This window comes from Thunnus maccoyii, chromosome 5 (assembly GCF_910596095.1).
Source record: "Thunnus maccoyii chromosome 5, fThuMac1.1, whole genome shotgun sequence".
Classification (NCBI taxonomy): Eukaryota; Metazoa; Chordata; class Actinopteri; order Scombriformes; family Scombridae; genus Thunnus; species Thunnus maccoyii.
Window position 1 is genome coordinate 22,502,357 of NC_056537.1, and position 16,746 is coordinate 22,519,102.

A 16,746-nucleotide genomic window follows, 5' to 3' on the forward strand; every position below is an offset into this window, starting at 1 on the left:
GCAGCAGAAAAAGCTGTAAACACAACAGTGACATATTTTCACCTTATAAAGTCAATTTGGTGAACTTGTGATATCACTTTCTGTTGAGGCGCCCTTATAGAGGGTTTATATGCTGTATTTAATGGCTTTATTGAAGGTTAATAAATCTTTAATGAACCCTCCAATGGACTGTTTGACCACCTACCTTTCTGGAAAATGGCTGCAGGTCATCTGGACCAAAATCCATTCATAAAAATCTTATTAAAATTACAACTACAGGCTTGGTGGATTATAGTAAGACATCTTTATTAATGATTTATTAACATTTATAATTGCAGGTGACTGACTAACTCTTGCTGACTTTTGGCTTATTAGTAATTTAGAAACCCAAGACCTGATTATTAATGACTCACTAACATTAATACCTGCAGAAGATGATTTATTAGAAAGTTGGAAACACTGGACCTAATACTTTACTAACATCTGTAACTGCAGACAAGATGGCATGACTTATTAGAAAGTGATAAATATGCAACTTTTTTTTTTTAATGATTTACTAAGATTGCTGACATGGGTACATATTATAAAGTGAGACACCTTTAAGTGTTTATGAATTGTTTCACAACATCACTGCATTATTACTGAATAGAAACATGCCATATTATTAAAACAGGACACATTGATGCAGTCTTTATTCAAACAACAGAATTGGACCGTCTTAACTTAAAAATATAGTAAAAACAACTCTTACCATAGACATTATGACTTATTGACTCTAAATTTTTACTGTTTTAAGCTTTGTAGGCAGATCAACAGTTAGTCAAACTCTATGCATAAGTCATGAAATGGGTGACCATTCAATGAATTTTCCAAGTGATACACAGTGCAGTTGAAGACTGAAGATAAAATAAAAATCAGGTATGTTTTATGAATCTAATTCACATTTCCTTGATAACTTACCATATAGTAGATCTGCCAAACTAATAACTAACCACTGGTTAACATATTGCTTAGCATGTGGCACATGTCACTCTAGCTGTAAAGAAAAAGAAAAAAACCCATATGATGCATAAATACAAACTCAAAATATCCCTGTGATAAATCATATTCATTGTCATAGAATCAAACAAATGCACAGCAAAATAAAATCACAGCCTTTGCTTTCTGAGGGCTATGGAAAAAGGATGGAAGGAGGATAAGAAAAAGAAAAAATACTGCTTCCACTTGTCATCTTCCATCTGAGGAAGAGGAAGAAGGGAAGGTGTTTGGTGATGGACAGGTAACAGACAGTGGGTTTTTAGAGCCAGATTTCCCTGATCGTAGGCAGCTTGAACTAGACTGATGAGCTTGGTCAGGCTGATCCAACCAGTGAAGTTGTGGGCTGTAAAACCAAAACAATGAGTTTTGAAAGATGAGAAAAGAAAGATGCATGTAGATATTTTATCCATCTTTAATATGAAAATATTGATTAGGGCAACTTTAAATTGTTAACTAAATACAAATGAGACAACAGGATGCTTTTAACTGTACAAACCTTCATTTAATTCTGGAGGTAGCGTACATCGATGTGCATGTGTATATGTTTATGTTTCAGAGGCTGCCACAGTGTACGATGCCAGAGGGTCTCTCAGTGACCCAGTCCCTACAGAGTGCACTGGCCTCGCCTCGTCCTCCTGTCCTTTATAACAATAGGAAGGGTAATGGCCTCCCCAAGGCCTCCTCATTCAGCCTGATTGCACTGCCAGCATCAGGCCAGCCATGCCATAAAACAATTAGCTCCATTTATCAACCTTACATGCTCTATCTATGGGAGGGGAAAGTGAAGGTAGGAAACAGAGATGGAGAGAGAGGAGCCCAGTTGGGCGGAAGATATGTGGAAATGGAGGAGAGCCGGATGAGAAGGATAAGCATCAGTTCTCATTTCATTTGTTGATTGTTTCTAGCTGCTTAATTCAAATTAATATATTTATCCTCAAAATGGCATTTTGTCTGCTTTGATAAAAAATATCCTGAAATGTTTATGAGGGCTTATTGAATTATCCTGAATGAGTGCCACAGCAACAAGCTTTCACCCTTGAAAAATTAAGATTTTAACAAAACCAGAGTGGGTATGCAACAGCAAGTCATTCATCCTCCACTGAAAGCTTTTCAAAGACTGTAGTTCCACTGCTGGAGCTCCACAAAATTAAAATTGTAAAACCTGACATGTAGATGACATACTGAAACATCAGTGAAATGAAAAAAAGATGCTATAGCTGTATGCCCAAAAGCACCACAGCAGGATCAGACAGCAGGAGAGAATTCAGCACTCCTTCAAACATATTCTTTCATATTTTCTTATGACTATTACGACTATCTATTATTAATGTAGCACAGTGTAATACATAAACATGGAAGCAATTCACTCCCCAATCCAGGGTAAATATAATTGAAATTCCTCTCTATGCTTTGATGATTTCACTCAGCATCTGAAGCCATGTGCAAAGGGGTCGAGAAAATTCCCATACCTCCCAACATCATTCATTAGATGCGGTCAAATGATGAAAATACCAACAAACACACAGGCTCCACACACCTTGGCAACATGTGTGGTTGCAAATAAAATTATGCATGAATTGCAGGACAGAAAGTGTAAATAAAAATAAACATGTCACCAAAGATGAATAGCAGCTTGGGACACCTTTTCGCACCCCTCCCTCCCAAGAGAGATGTATGATACAGCTGTTAAAAGCTGAGGGAGAGCAGTAGAGTTTTTATTTCCCTTTTCCTTCATTTCTCTTGTGTAATAGATTGTACCTGTAGTTTCTCTGAGCGATTGTCCGGTTCACCCCAACATCTGTCATCTGTAGTGCTATCTCTATTAAATAGTTACTGTACAACAAGAGGGATGATCACTAAGAAAGATGCTAGCACTTACTTAAAGCAGTAGTTTTGCCTATTAAAAAAAGAGGTTGTTTGAACAACAGAGGTCTGGATGAGGTGAAATAAAGCTCATTGCCAACACATGTATTATTAGAAAGCTGACTCTTCTCCAGACACTTCATGTTAACATGTGGAGGGTGGTAATTATCCCACAGCAGAAATAGCAACTCATTACAAGAGTCATAAGAGGGCACAAGGTCTCCCGAAACACACCCAGTTGCCGTGCCTCCATAATCCTTTGCTCATCATTGATGTCAGCAGGAAAGTAGTATATCTCTGGCCTTAAATCATGCCCTGTACTCCTCAAAGTCTTTAATTAAGTCCTGATCGTCCTGTCCTCCGTTCCCAGTATTAGTGTGTTTAATTTCCTGCTGTCATATTGCCTTCCCTTTTGGATATATTATTCATCATGCCTCTCCACTTCGCAGTGTTTCTAGGGGCAGCAGTCTGCCACTACAGGATGACTGCTGATTTCGATCCATCGGCTCGACCATTAAAGGCGGCTTAAAACCATAATTCCTCAAGATATTACTCTCAGGTTCAAATGTCAACATTTAGATAAGAGCCCGGTGATTCAGCTCCCTCAGTGGATGAGGGATGAAGTCCTAAATGCCTGCTGTCCTGTGTTTGTGTTTTCATTAGTAAGGACTTCAATGTATTCCCACAGCAAATAACGCCAGCCAGAAAGATGTGTGTGCAATAGCAGTAAAACAGCAGAATATGAAGCCCTGTCCAGGATTTCACTTTACTCAGATGAGTCAGCTGAAAGTAGAAGCAACTATTCATCTTTAGTCCCTGTGCCCAGTAGTCTGTCTACAGTGGCCTACAAGTCCACATTCATCACTTTTGTGCTTGGGTGATGAGTCAAAGTAAAACTAGAGCAGGCTATTCGCTGAAGTCACTCTCTTACATAGATTGCTGTTGGTGATTCTCAACGATTTTTCTTTCTCCATTCTCTTTTTTTCAACAACACTGCAGAAGTATCTCTGTCTGCTCAGAGAACCAATCAAGTGTGACAACTGGCCACCCACTACAGTGACAAGCACAGAATGAAAAACACTCTAGACCATGACACATAGAGTTAGGTGCCAAACGTCAACAGGTTGTCTTATCGCCGTGCTGCGGACCGTGAGCACTTGAGTGAAATGGGCAGAGAGGCTCTCTACTGTGAGATGAGTGGAGGAGACAGCGTTGCTTCTGATCTGGTTGGGTGGCTGAATACTGAGGAGTCAAGGCCAAAGCGGAAGCTCGTGGGTCAACATGCACGCCCAATTTTACAGTCGAGGTGCGTTTGTCACTGTAGATGCTGGTGGCTACTGCAATGCTCCAAATAGGGCGTCATTTGAGTGGCACTCGAAGCCACAGAATGTGGCGGAATGCGAGTGCTGGAATAAGTGTTTTTTTTTCTCTCTGGTTTTGGTTCCTTTGCTTTGTTGCTATCGCCGAGGCATTTGTTCAACCATCAAAGTAACATGACTTGACACAGGAATTCTATTGTAATGTCTCAGACATGGGAATTCTATTGTAATGTCTCACTGTGACAGGTTTGTAGATGAAAAACAGGATAAAGAAAATGAGGAATATCCAAACCCAGAGAGCAGAAAACCCACAGAGACAATGAACTATTGAAAATACAAAACCTAGTTTGAAGTAAATTAGTTTTTCTTAAATCAGTTCATCAGTTAGAAGCTGTTTTACAGTATCTCCTGTAAGATAATAACTGGTAAATCTTGCTCCATCCAACTCCCTGAGATTCCTGGCAAATGTTGTATCATCTCTTTTGATATAAGGTCCATTATGTAGAAAATTTAAAGCCAAAAAGTAATAATATAAAAGAAAGACTTGGCATGTATCAGCCCCTTTATCAGTGGCCTTTAGCTCCTGCAAAGCCTCCTGCGTGTCAGATGAGAGCCAGATTCCTATGCGAATAGTGCTTAGATGTCTCTGGTATTTGAACAATTTAGTAAGTAAACTTGAGTCCATACAGCAGGGACTTAGTAATAAGACATCAGCCTTATGTCTAATAATGAGGTGGCAGATGTGACTCAAGATGGTTCTGTAGTTGCTTTCTCTGTTGTTGTTTTTTGTTTTAAACTGACAATCTGACCAGTATTACAACACAGCAATACTCCATAATCTGAAACATGTTGTGGATAGGAATTCTGGATGGAATTTAGTTCATTCATAATAAATTACTCTGCTTAAAATGTCAGACTGTACCTATTTTATTCAGTGGATATTATTTTGAATTGCAAACGTTATTCAGGCTCCAGTCTGCAAAAATGCTCACACACACCTGCACACTTTAACAGACAAATTTGATTTCCCTCCGGTTAAATCTAAATTAAAGTCTTTTTTTTTTTTTTTCAAATAAAAAAATAATCATCATCATTAATTATACAGGGTTGTAGCCTCAGGCAATGTGATGGATTGGCAGCAAAAAAAAGACTAAAGATTTTGATGGTGACAAATTTGCAGGTAAAGACTATCGGTGTCAGCGGTGATTCTAATAAGAAGTTGATATTGGGTCATGATGTATTCCTCCATTTACACACAAGATCAAAGTAGCCTGTATGCTACTGTACAACACTGAACCGAGCAAGGCAAGCAAACACATTCTACTTTCTATGTTTATTACAGTGCTCTGCATCTTAAATTTTGAAGCAATGTAGAAAAAACATCCAACTAAATTATGGTAATAAATAGCAGGTACTTTACTCAGAGCGCTGAATACAGAAGCAAATCCTCAATCAGCTTACCTTGCGTAAGTACGTTGGTAATGTTCCAGTGCTTCAGGTCAGTGATGTGGACTATTCACCCCCAACCCCTGCCCAGTCAGCATTACTCCCCACTCCTGACAGTTCACAGGACCTGTGCCCTGGAAGTCCTGTCACCTGCCCCACGGGTAGCCTGTGGATGACAGTGAATGCTTGGAGAAGCCAGATAGAAATCACAGTGCATGATGCCAGGCCTAGCCTGTGTAAGGTCTACCTTGTTTTGTAGTGCCACATTATTGTCCCGCACCCGAGGGTCAATGTCTCCTTTGTTCCCGCTCTGGTCCAACTCCATGCTGCCTACAGAGGCTGCAGCTCTGTTAGCGGGTGACATCAGCTGGTATTTTTTGCCCACCCCGAGGCGCTCCCAAGTCGACCTGCAATCCTTCACATTCCTGCAGGTTTGACACTTTCTTATATAAAGGCAATACATCAAGGGGAGGAATTTCAATCCAGTAAAAAGTTGGACAGAGTGGCAAAGTGAAATACAAGATAGTGTAGAATGTGAAGAGAAATTCAATGCCGATTGACATGTAAGGAAGTTTGTTCATGAGTAGGCTCACAAAAAGCTTATGATGGATCATTATGTATCATTATCCACTCACTCACATTAAATTAAGTGAGTATCAAGCCTTTAATTATTTTGAATTATATTTAAAGGCATCTTTTTGCAATGTCTTATGTTTCTTTTACATTTTTTGACTTTTATGTTTTATGTAAATCACTTTTAATTGCCTTGTTGTTGAAAGTGGTACACATATACAAATAAACTTGCCTTGCCTTAAACTATGTCATAACATAAGAAAGATAATATTACTCATGGGAATTTTTATGAAAAATTGTATTTCTTTACAATTTTAGTTATATAATAGATTAAGTTAGATGTAAAAATATTAAAAGTTTTCCTTTGAACCAAACAAACTTAATAGATGTAATAAAGGAAATGCCTTAATTGGTATTTTAAAAAATGAATTATTCACTGGGGCACATCTTACAAATCATCTCTGTAGTATTTAATTCTGCTCCATTCACAACACTGAGAAATCCAGACATGAACCAAAAACTAAATTGCTCAAAACTTGGAAATGCTTGACAGTGATTGAGCTGGCTGAAATGGGCTTACATGGCACATTTGGTAATTTGCACACCTACCTGCTCTTCAGAGCAGTACAATTACAGAGTGTCTCGGGGGCCGTCAGTGCCCCAGCTGCACCCGAGCTGCATCCCTCTCCCAGTGCCCTGCACCGAAGTGCTAGCGTGAAATGGCTGTTAATTCCTTCTGCTATCTGTCCCGCACAGAGCCTGTTTTAAGCCTTCATATGAATCTTTTGCCTGCTGAAAAATACAAGGAATAAGAAAATCAGAAAGTGAAAAAAACAGAGAGAGCAACTAGAAATGAAAACATCAAGCAACTATGAAATGCAAAATAGCATGAACCTTGTATTTCCCCCCCATCAATGAGATTTAATGAGTATTCCACCTTCTGGCACCAACCATAGAGAAACAAACAGAGGAAGGAAATAACAATTCAGAAACAACTGATAAAAGACAGTCATGACTAAAAGAGTTTGTCAGTGATACTGCATGTTTGACTTCTTTGCCAACAAGCACACTGGTTTTGTTCCAATGTTTCATCAGGATCCTTGATCTATGCCTTGTCAACTTGCAAAGACTATGATATGAGTGTTTATGTAGATGAACATAGTCAGATCCATCTTTACCTAACTATAAAGGAAGGAGTCTCTGCCTGTTTCTTCACTTTTCTCAACAACCTTCACATTCACACATACTTCACATTTAGCAGGTATATTGATGGGGACCCAAGGAAGTGCGGTGTTGAGTGTGAAGTTATTTGAGTCTTGACCTCGCCAATATGGCGACCGCACAGACGCATAGCTGCGACATACAGCAGCCAATCAGGTGTCGTCTCTGATCGACTTCACACTTGCCGTAAATCATCTCACATGATGCTACTCAGTCAATCAAGTCTGTGCATTCTGATAAGCATTGCGACTGAGGGTGATACACACACACACACACACACACAGGGGAGCGACAAGACGAAAGACTACAGTCGCAGAAATAAGTGAGTCAGAGAAGTAATTTCACATGACATGCTCTAAAAGCAGACAGTAGACAGCAAAAACAGAGCTTTTAATCAAGAATGAGCAGATTCTTACATGTTGATTCTTCCTATGGGCAGTTCAAAACCAGTATGTCTCATATGTTCCGAGACTGTGGCGATTATTAAAAGCGTCAATGTGAAGTGCCACTTTGAGACAAAGCACAAATCTTTTGAGCAAACGTACCCACTCAAATCTGAACTGAAGACACAGGAAATAAGCAATCTAAGAGTCCAATATGATCAATCCACTTTATTTTAAGATGCACAAGCTCTCTGTTATGTATTTTATTTTTAAATGCAGCCCTTATTTTACTTGAAATGAGAAAAAAACATTTATTTACTATTAGAGTAGTTATTATTTATAACATCTGTCTATAATAGAATTTTAGTTTCTTTCACGTTGTTGGTATAGGCCTATATACTCATTCACACCTCACATTAACTGTACTAATTTTTCTATGCATTGAAGCGGCAATAGCAGAGGCCAAGCAATTGGCCCGTTCCAAACAGGCACATTTTGAACAGGCACTACACTACCACAACGGTGCCTTAGATCTTGTGACATTGTACACAGCTTTGATGTTGCCATTATCAAAAGACTGTTCCAAGTTCTAAAAGTTCACTACTGTATGTCTTTGTAACCAAGCCATATCATACTGTCTATCCTGCTGAAAAAGCTGTTTTTAACCTATCAGCATTGAGTGATTGGTCAGCTGTAGAGGGGGCTGCGATGGAAGCCTGGGCCTGACATGTTGGCTTACAGCAGCAGCATGCATATCAACACAGTGATATGATGGACATTGGCACCTGTCGTAACATATTAGCCCACTTCCCGAAACTCTTCACTACTCATTCTGGGATTTTAGGTGCAAAGTAAAGTGACTTTGTCTAGAATTCAGGTCCACATGGTATTTTGACATTCTCCTCCTCAATTTTGAGCCTCATATAAGATGAACACCACTGGATGAAGCTGCGTATATACACAGAGTGGACAGACTGAAGAAAACATAGCCATGTGATAGGTACTACTTTCATTAAGGTTTAAATGTTACATTTTTTGCATTGTATTGTAAGGTGTTGGTGTCTTTTCTCTCTTGATGTTCACATCACCTATTACTTTCTCTAATTGTTATTATTGTCACTCCCTGCTCAGCTGGAAGTGAATGAAAACAAGGCATCAAAATGAGCAAAGTAAAAATAGCCATTCCCCAGATGATGCTCCGTAAAAGATGATTAGCACATTGATTGTATGAATAATGTATTCCGATGATGCGCGCTATTTAAATGAAATCAGTGATGGGGGGAACATCAACCAAGACTCTTCTTCTGCCCAAATCACAAGGTCACAGGTCAAGATACTTGAACACACAACGTTCCCTTCCAGTTAACTGGAAAAATAATAAGAAAAAAGAAACTGTGGAGGAAAATGATAAGAGTGAAAGAAAAATCTTTTCTAGTACTGTGCAGATAACCATAATGAATGGGTCCCTCCATCTCACACATTCTGGTCCGATTCATTTTAAATGCAATGTAGAATAACCTTTTGGACTGGAGAGTCATCACCTCTACCTCTATACTGCTTAGTGGGCAGGAGTGAATGATGTGAAGTGTAGTTTCACCCCTCCACATAACCCATAGTTTTAATACACTTTCATCCAGTTGGACCAATTTAACATTGCCTAACCAATCTGTTACACCAATAGCCTCATATGGAGCATGTTTTTATTACATTTTTTTTGGCGAATACAAACATGTTCAAATAATTTATTGAACTATAAAGACACTTTGTGTTGCTTGTTGCTGATTTTGCTTAAAAATATTAACAAATCCCAAAGCATACCACTGTGAGTGGAGGATGATAAGGGACTTTGAATTGTATGTTTGTTGCATGCATGTCAACAGTAGAAGAGGGCCACCATGACAGCAACTGCACTTGGGGAAATGAAAGCACTTTGTTTCCCTCTACTGGTTATCAGTGCAACCACCATCTGCGCCAGAATTGATATTTGCATGACTGTGTTTTTGTGTGCACTTTGTGTGTGCTTGTGCATGTGCTTGTGTTGTGTTGTGTTAAGGTAGAGAGAAAGAAATTGGGTAAGGGAGGAGAGACAGAGACAGCAACAAAGCGAAAGAACCAAATGGTTTGTAAATGTTGTACTCACCAGCAGTTCCTCTCTGTGGGTAATGGATGTATGGCATTCACCTTAAATAGAGTTGTTGGCAGCAGAGCGTGGGGCCTCAGTGCAACGGATCAATTGTGACAGAAATCATCTGCTGCTAGTCCACATTATAAAGCAGCAGGTAAGATATGTCAATAGAAAAAAGAGCATTCATTTCAGTCTTCTTGCCTGTTTTCCAACATGCAACCCATTGTCAGTCTTTAGTGTTCTCTCAAGGTAACACTACAGTGAGGCTTTGAAGGCTTGCTATGAAGCTCCTGCAGGGCTGTCAAGTTCCATGGGATTGTTTTGATGTTAATTGATAGGTTGATAGAGACAGACCAAAAGATAGAATACAACCCCCTGCTGAGTACTCTGAGGTGCAATTCCCCATTGTTTCCCTTGAAATTTCAGCTTATCCTGGGGAGAATGTCAGTGTCTCAGCATGCAGTGAGGTGAGCTTTCATATAATTTTCAGATCTCAGTTGTTCTCTTGTTTGACTTGGTGCCAAAGACAGCGCACAGGTCTCAGAGAATAGGTGGTCTGTGCTGTAAGAGCTGCCCATGAAGGAAGTGTTTATGTGTGAATTCTTTGCTCTCAATTTTTTTTACAGTTCAGAGAACAGCGCATGCATTCCCAACATAAACACACGCTTGCACGGACTTATACACATGAACACGCCACACACATACAACACACACAGAGCCTCAGACCAAATGCGCAACCCCAGTGTGATGGGCTGATGCTGGAGTGGCTGTCTGAGGCCAAGGTCACACAGTCTCGTTCCTTTATTCCCATAATCCCCTGTGTTGGCTGGGTGAGAGGCCTGCTAATGGCTAGCACTCTCCAAGAGAGAACTACTGCGTTAACGTAGACTCTAGAGACTCTCACAGCCCACCACCCTGCGTAAAAAGCATAGCACACAGTCAATACAATCCATCAACATGGCTAATTAGGCCCCAACAAAATCCCTAAGAGAAGCATTAAGAGGGGAACCAGAGGTATGGTGGTAGTACTGTAGCTGAGATAATAAGAATACAATAAAGTTAGACTGCTGGGAAATTATCTGGCGTGTTTGAATCTATTATGGAAACAGCATGTGTAAAAGATTTGATCCGACAGAAGAGAAGTAATATGAATTTTAAAGACATAGGAATACTCTGAAGAGCTTCTGTATGTTTTGTGAGAGTTACTCTTCAAGAAAGCAGAAACATTTATCCTGAGAAAGATGACCAATATAGAACGTGGCGGTAGGGGATTAAGATTCAAGGAAAGATGCATAGATATTGACATCCCATTATTCACAGTAAAGTATATGTCCACTAATAGTCATGTGGCCATTCTCCTTTTAGAATACATAGTCTTTTTGGTTTTCAAATGTTTTATAATGACCATGAAATTAATAGACCATAAATGGAGTAGATACTCAAAATTGAGAAAAACATGTTTTCCCACTATAAAATGTTTACATTAAAGGTTCCTTGTGTAGTTTTTTACCTCAAGTAGCACTATGATTTTTTTTTTCGAGCGAGTCCCCATTTTGTTTGTCTCATGCATGCGCATGAGGACGTATATGCAGACACAGGTGATATGACATAGTCCTACCAATGGTCTCACTCTATTCCACCTACAGGTGGCTGCAATGTGCAGAGAAACGTAGCAATGTGCCGGCAAAGGCAGAGAAAAAGAAGACTGTAAACTAGTAAACACACATGTAAACAATGCAGGATTTAAAATACTTTAAGAAATTCGTTTTGCAAATGTTTTTTGAGGAAGGAAATGGATTCAACACATTTTTTAGATCGCAAGGATACACACGATGAGAATTGGTGTGCAACACTAAGAGAAAACGACATAATAAGTTGTAATGTCAGTTGCCCAAAAACAACCCATAATTATGTTTGAGTGACAGAATTTGTATTCATTTAACCAAAGTCTCTACCGAATTTGAGGCAGGTTCCCTAAAGCTTACCAGCAAACTTATAAGCTAGTTGCTTATTTCACATCATGGACCAATGAACATGACATGGCCTTATTTGTGCTATTCACATGGTAATATAATCTTCACATTATCAGTGCATAACACACAATCTGAATTTTAGAAAGTCATACAATTTTTAATGGAATTTGATGAGATATACTGGATTTTTTAAAGTACTGTACTGGTGGGCTTAAGTGACAAATTCTTCCCAGACAAATCTGGAAAATCACGTTGCTCTAGCTTTAATGCCTAAGCATTTTCTATATCACAGATATTATAGATTTATTGTGTCTCAGATTGTGATTTACTACACATATTGTTTGTTGTGTGTGACGAATAAACCTATGATTTCTTGGTTCTCCCATTGAACTCTTTGTTAATTTAAAAAAGGAATATAAAATATATAGTGTTGGATTCTGCTGTGGAGAACAGGGTTGGTAGATATACAAATGGCAATACAAAAAGTATATATACTTGATACAGACACACTACAGATTGCATTAGTCAGTGTGATCTAAGTGATATGATCAACAATCATCTACATCTTAATAATCAACACTGAAACATTGTGAGCCAAGCTTTGCAGAGTGAAGATCCACATGCTCATTGGCAGCTCATGTCCCTTATTGTGCTGTTTTTTTCAAATTTATTTATTTATTTTTATGAAAGACACAATCTTCATCTGTTGATGGATGTCCTTAAATCGAGGTGAGAGTAGAATTTAAGACTCTCGAATAGGATTGTTTCTCTGTTCCGTATTTTGATCCGTCAGATCAACAATCTGTCCTCTAGGTAGGCGAGAGCAGGCAGGCAGCCGAGAAAATGGTTCAGATTAAAACGAGGTAATGGCACATTTGCTAGGCCCTTTGTGTGAGCAGCGCATGCAATTTAAGGGGCTGCCATACAGGACGAGTTAATATTTCATTGCACACCAGGGAATGGGAATAGAGAGAAGGAAAAAAAATGCATATGTCTCATTTTGCAATCTGATTTGTCTCAGCAAATCAGCCGGAGTCAATGTCATTCCATAATGAACTCTCCTCCACTATTCTCAACATTCTGCTGCCATGCAGCTGCCTGCTTTCATACCCACTGAATGTGGAATATATTTTGAGCTATAGAGAAAAGGGTAAGGGTCTCTCTCTTTCTCTCTCTTCCTTGTCAGGTTGTAGACGACTGTTTTTTTTCCCTCGCTTCCTCTGTCACCACCCCAAAAACCTGTTACTCCTCCCCCCACCACACCTTCTCCACCCTCACCTCCGCCTCCACCCCGTGCTGGGTTAGAGATCGAGATGAGGGAGGGAATGGGAGGTTTTGATTGACTAAGATGCTGAGATGTAATCTTGTGCGAGCTGAAATGTGAAGTGTGTGCTTGTGTGTGAATGTGTGTGTAAGAGGGAAAGGGCTGGGGCAATGTGTGATGCTCGGTTTATTGCATCGCAAGCTCATTTGTTTGTATTTTATACCTCATTTCGGCTCAGACGAGCCGGCTCCACATTACGGCTGCGGGTGACCCACTTTCACAACAGTGTGTGACTCTCCCTCTCTCTCTCTCTCTCTCTCTAATAATATAACGTTCCTCTTTTAATACATTACTTTTAGTAAATACGCTGCACTGTGTGGATGTGATTTAATGGAATATATGTACAAAGTACAAAGTAGTTCACTGAGGAAATACAAACTCTCTGCTATTCCACTGCGATAGTTTCTCCTCCGTCCCCTCAGGCACAGCTATGCAGTACTTTAGCATGTTAGTGCTGTGCGTGACACCACTCTGACAGCACTCTAAACATCAGAAGGACTCAAGCTCATCTGGGCCGTCAGGGATATAAACATGGGCTACTTAAACTTAGATGGCCTGTTTATGGGTACAGAGAAGCATATGAGTAAGATATATTGGTAAAACAACATAAACATAGTAGATGGCTCTTTTTTTTAACCTTCAACCTGTCTTGCGTCAGTCATGAAACAGCACAGTAATAGGATTCATTCTCTGAGAGGCTTTGTTGAGACACTAAACTCACTGGCTTTATTCTGGTGTTATCTACCGCACTGAGCCATAAAACTCATGGTTCTGCATTACCTGCGGTGCTGCAGCTTCGTTCATTCTACCCTATGAGCTCCCAAAGATTTCCCATCCTCCATGTGGACAGAGATAGTGTGTGAGTGAGCCCTACCGTTCCAGTCCAGGTGCAGAGAGAGCAGGTGGACAGGGGCGGGACTGCCAGGGAACCAAAGGGGGCAGAGAGGCTTAGTGAGTCACAGTGAGAAGGGTGGTGCAGCTCAATCATCCACCTACCCTAAGGGCACCTCAGAGCTACGCAGCTGTGAAAAGACTGCCATCCGGGGAAATTCAGCCTATATACAGTAGAGTCTTATGATAGCATGCTTATGCATACATACAGATGACACACATACATTATCCATACAAGTGTGCAAGCAGAAAGAAAGAGCTGACATATTTTATAAACTTAAGACAAATCCTCACTCTCACGCTCTCTATTCTACATTTCTCTCACTTTGTTCGTTTCACTCGCGGACGACAGTCCATACATGTCCTCTCTCTCCCCCGCACCCCCATTCATTTCTTCCCCCGCTCCAAGCTGCTGCCGCCGCGGCTGGGTAGTAGCTGGCCCGTGCCATCCATTATTCCCAGGCAGGAGTGCATTAAAGATTCATCTCTGCAGCTCAACCTCAAAGGAAAGACTATGACCCCTGGTATGGCTGCTGAATTATGGAGACCGCCAATAAAGTTGTTTGCCTTTGATCTCATTCTCAGCTTTCTCCCTCCCAGGTGAACGTGGACAGGTGAACACATGGACATATGGACACATGCAGTCACATACACACACACACACACACACACACACAAAGTGCTGTCATATACTCTGTGTTACATTTTTACTCACTCTCTTCACTTCTCTTCCTCTCTCTTACAAACACAAATTTGCACTTATATGTTCTCTATATTTTTCATTTTCACTCTCTATTCCCCTTTCTCTACCACTCGCTCTCTCTTTTTATCTTTTGCAAAGATACACACAGAAGCACACAAGACTAAAGGAAAAAAACCCTACAAACAAAATGCATATCTCTGAGAAGATGATGATGGAACAATTATGTGAAAAACAGTCTTGCCTGTCCCTTCCCTGCATACCAAGTGACTTTCCGGTGCCATAAATTTCACCCCTGCCATCAACCACAATCCCTGCCTCCCTCTCTTGAGCTAAAAGTGGCTTGCAGCTCCACTGGCAGTGGTAGAAACACATTTGCTCACACATGCGCATTGTTTATATTTAATCGATGTCGAGTGGAGGGTCCTGTTCAGAATAGCAGTCATTTGTCAAGTATTAATAATTCAGTCACATAAGCACAAACACACAGAGAGGAACACACAAGAAAGCTCACACACTCCCACACTTGATTGTATGAAGTGCCACCTCACCTGAAGGTGAATACTCAGCTTTCATTCTCTTCTTCAGACAGCTCCTGTTGTTTACGGCCTTGTGGTTACAGCCATGTCTGAAATAGAGCGGTGTGAAGCAGATATACAGAGACTAGGATGCAAGATGGTTGTATGAACAGCTTCACCAGAAAAGAAATATGGACACAGAAGAAGCCTTGAACCAAACTATTAGTCAACGCATGGTCAGAGTTCAGTCATTCATTCATCATACCATGTGTTATGGTTAATAGGCAGTTGTACTGGTGAGCATAATGGGACATTAGCTTTCCTCTTAATAGGTTCAAGGGACACACACACATGCAGTTGTAAGTAGCCTTGAAGAGAGAACCGATGGTGATAGGTGAAGGTGGGGTTGTCTGTGCCCGTGTGTGTGTGTGTGATGGGGGTGTCCCATTATCTGCGTACCCAGTGTCCTACTCTGGACCCAATTATAAATCTGGGCTGACCTGGACAGTAGTCACAAGGAGAACACGGGGAAGGACATAGACATGGAAGCTGTGGTTAAATCAAGCTTGTCTCACCTTACTGCTGCAAATGTGTGTGTGTGTGTGTGTGTGTGTGTGTGTACACCAGACAGACCTTGTGTCTTCCTTTTGTGTTGATAGATTTGTGGAGGTTGTTACAAAGGATACAGGTGTATGGCAGCAAAAAAAACAACAAGGATTCCTGGTTGATTAATGAGGTGTGACCAGCCCTCAGTGTTGTGTTCTTAGATAGAGTCAATGCTTTTTCTCAGGGGATTCAAACAGGATGAAAAAAAGCAATACACACACACATACACACACATTGAGAGCGGACAACTCCCTGTGGAGTTCCTCAGCAGCCTTGTGAAAGTGCACATGTTGACTGGAGACCACTAATGGTGTGTTGTTGCCATTCAGAGGTGTTGCACCAGTGATTTGGGAAGTGGAAGACTACATTCCTGGCATACAGTAAGATGAAATCCGAGTGGCAAATTTACAGGTCAAGGGCAGGTACTTGTTTAAGGACAGCAGGTGGAGGAAGAGGGCATTAGGTGTCTGCAGTGGGAGCAGCAGAGAAAGGGCAACAAAGAAGGCATGGAGAGAGGGACAAAGAAAGGGTGCAAAGAAAGTGATGGTCAAGTAATATTGTGTTTGCACATCAGGAAGAACAAGGTGATAAAAAGAGCAGCAGGTAACTTTCTAATGTCAGGGGAACGTGAAGTTGTTTTCACAGCGGCATTATCTACTTGAAGGTCATTGAAAATGTGCATAGAAGAAAAAGCACACACTTACAAAGTTAACTTTTGTAATCACATGAGTAACAGCATGGTCTCAAATAAAGTCTGGTATATTCCATAAAAAGTGATTTATTCATT

General features: G+C 40.4%; 1 long non-coding RNA gene across 1 annotated transcript; it reads right to left on the reverse strand.

The window, feature by feature from the left end:
• Positions 1-341: 341 nt before the first annotated feature.
• Positions 342-10,086, reverse strand: LOC121897802. The gene is made up of 5 exons (XR_006096290.1): positions 9,963-10,086; positions 6,828-7,010; positions 5,893-6,070; positions 5,661-5,811; positions 342-1,360 (listed from the first exon to the last, which is right to left on the reverse strand). It is a non-coding gene; the product is annotated as an uncharacterized LOC121897802 (long non-coding RNA).
• Between the last annotated feature and the right edge of the window lie 6,660 nt (positions 10,087-16,746).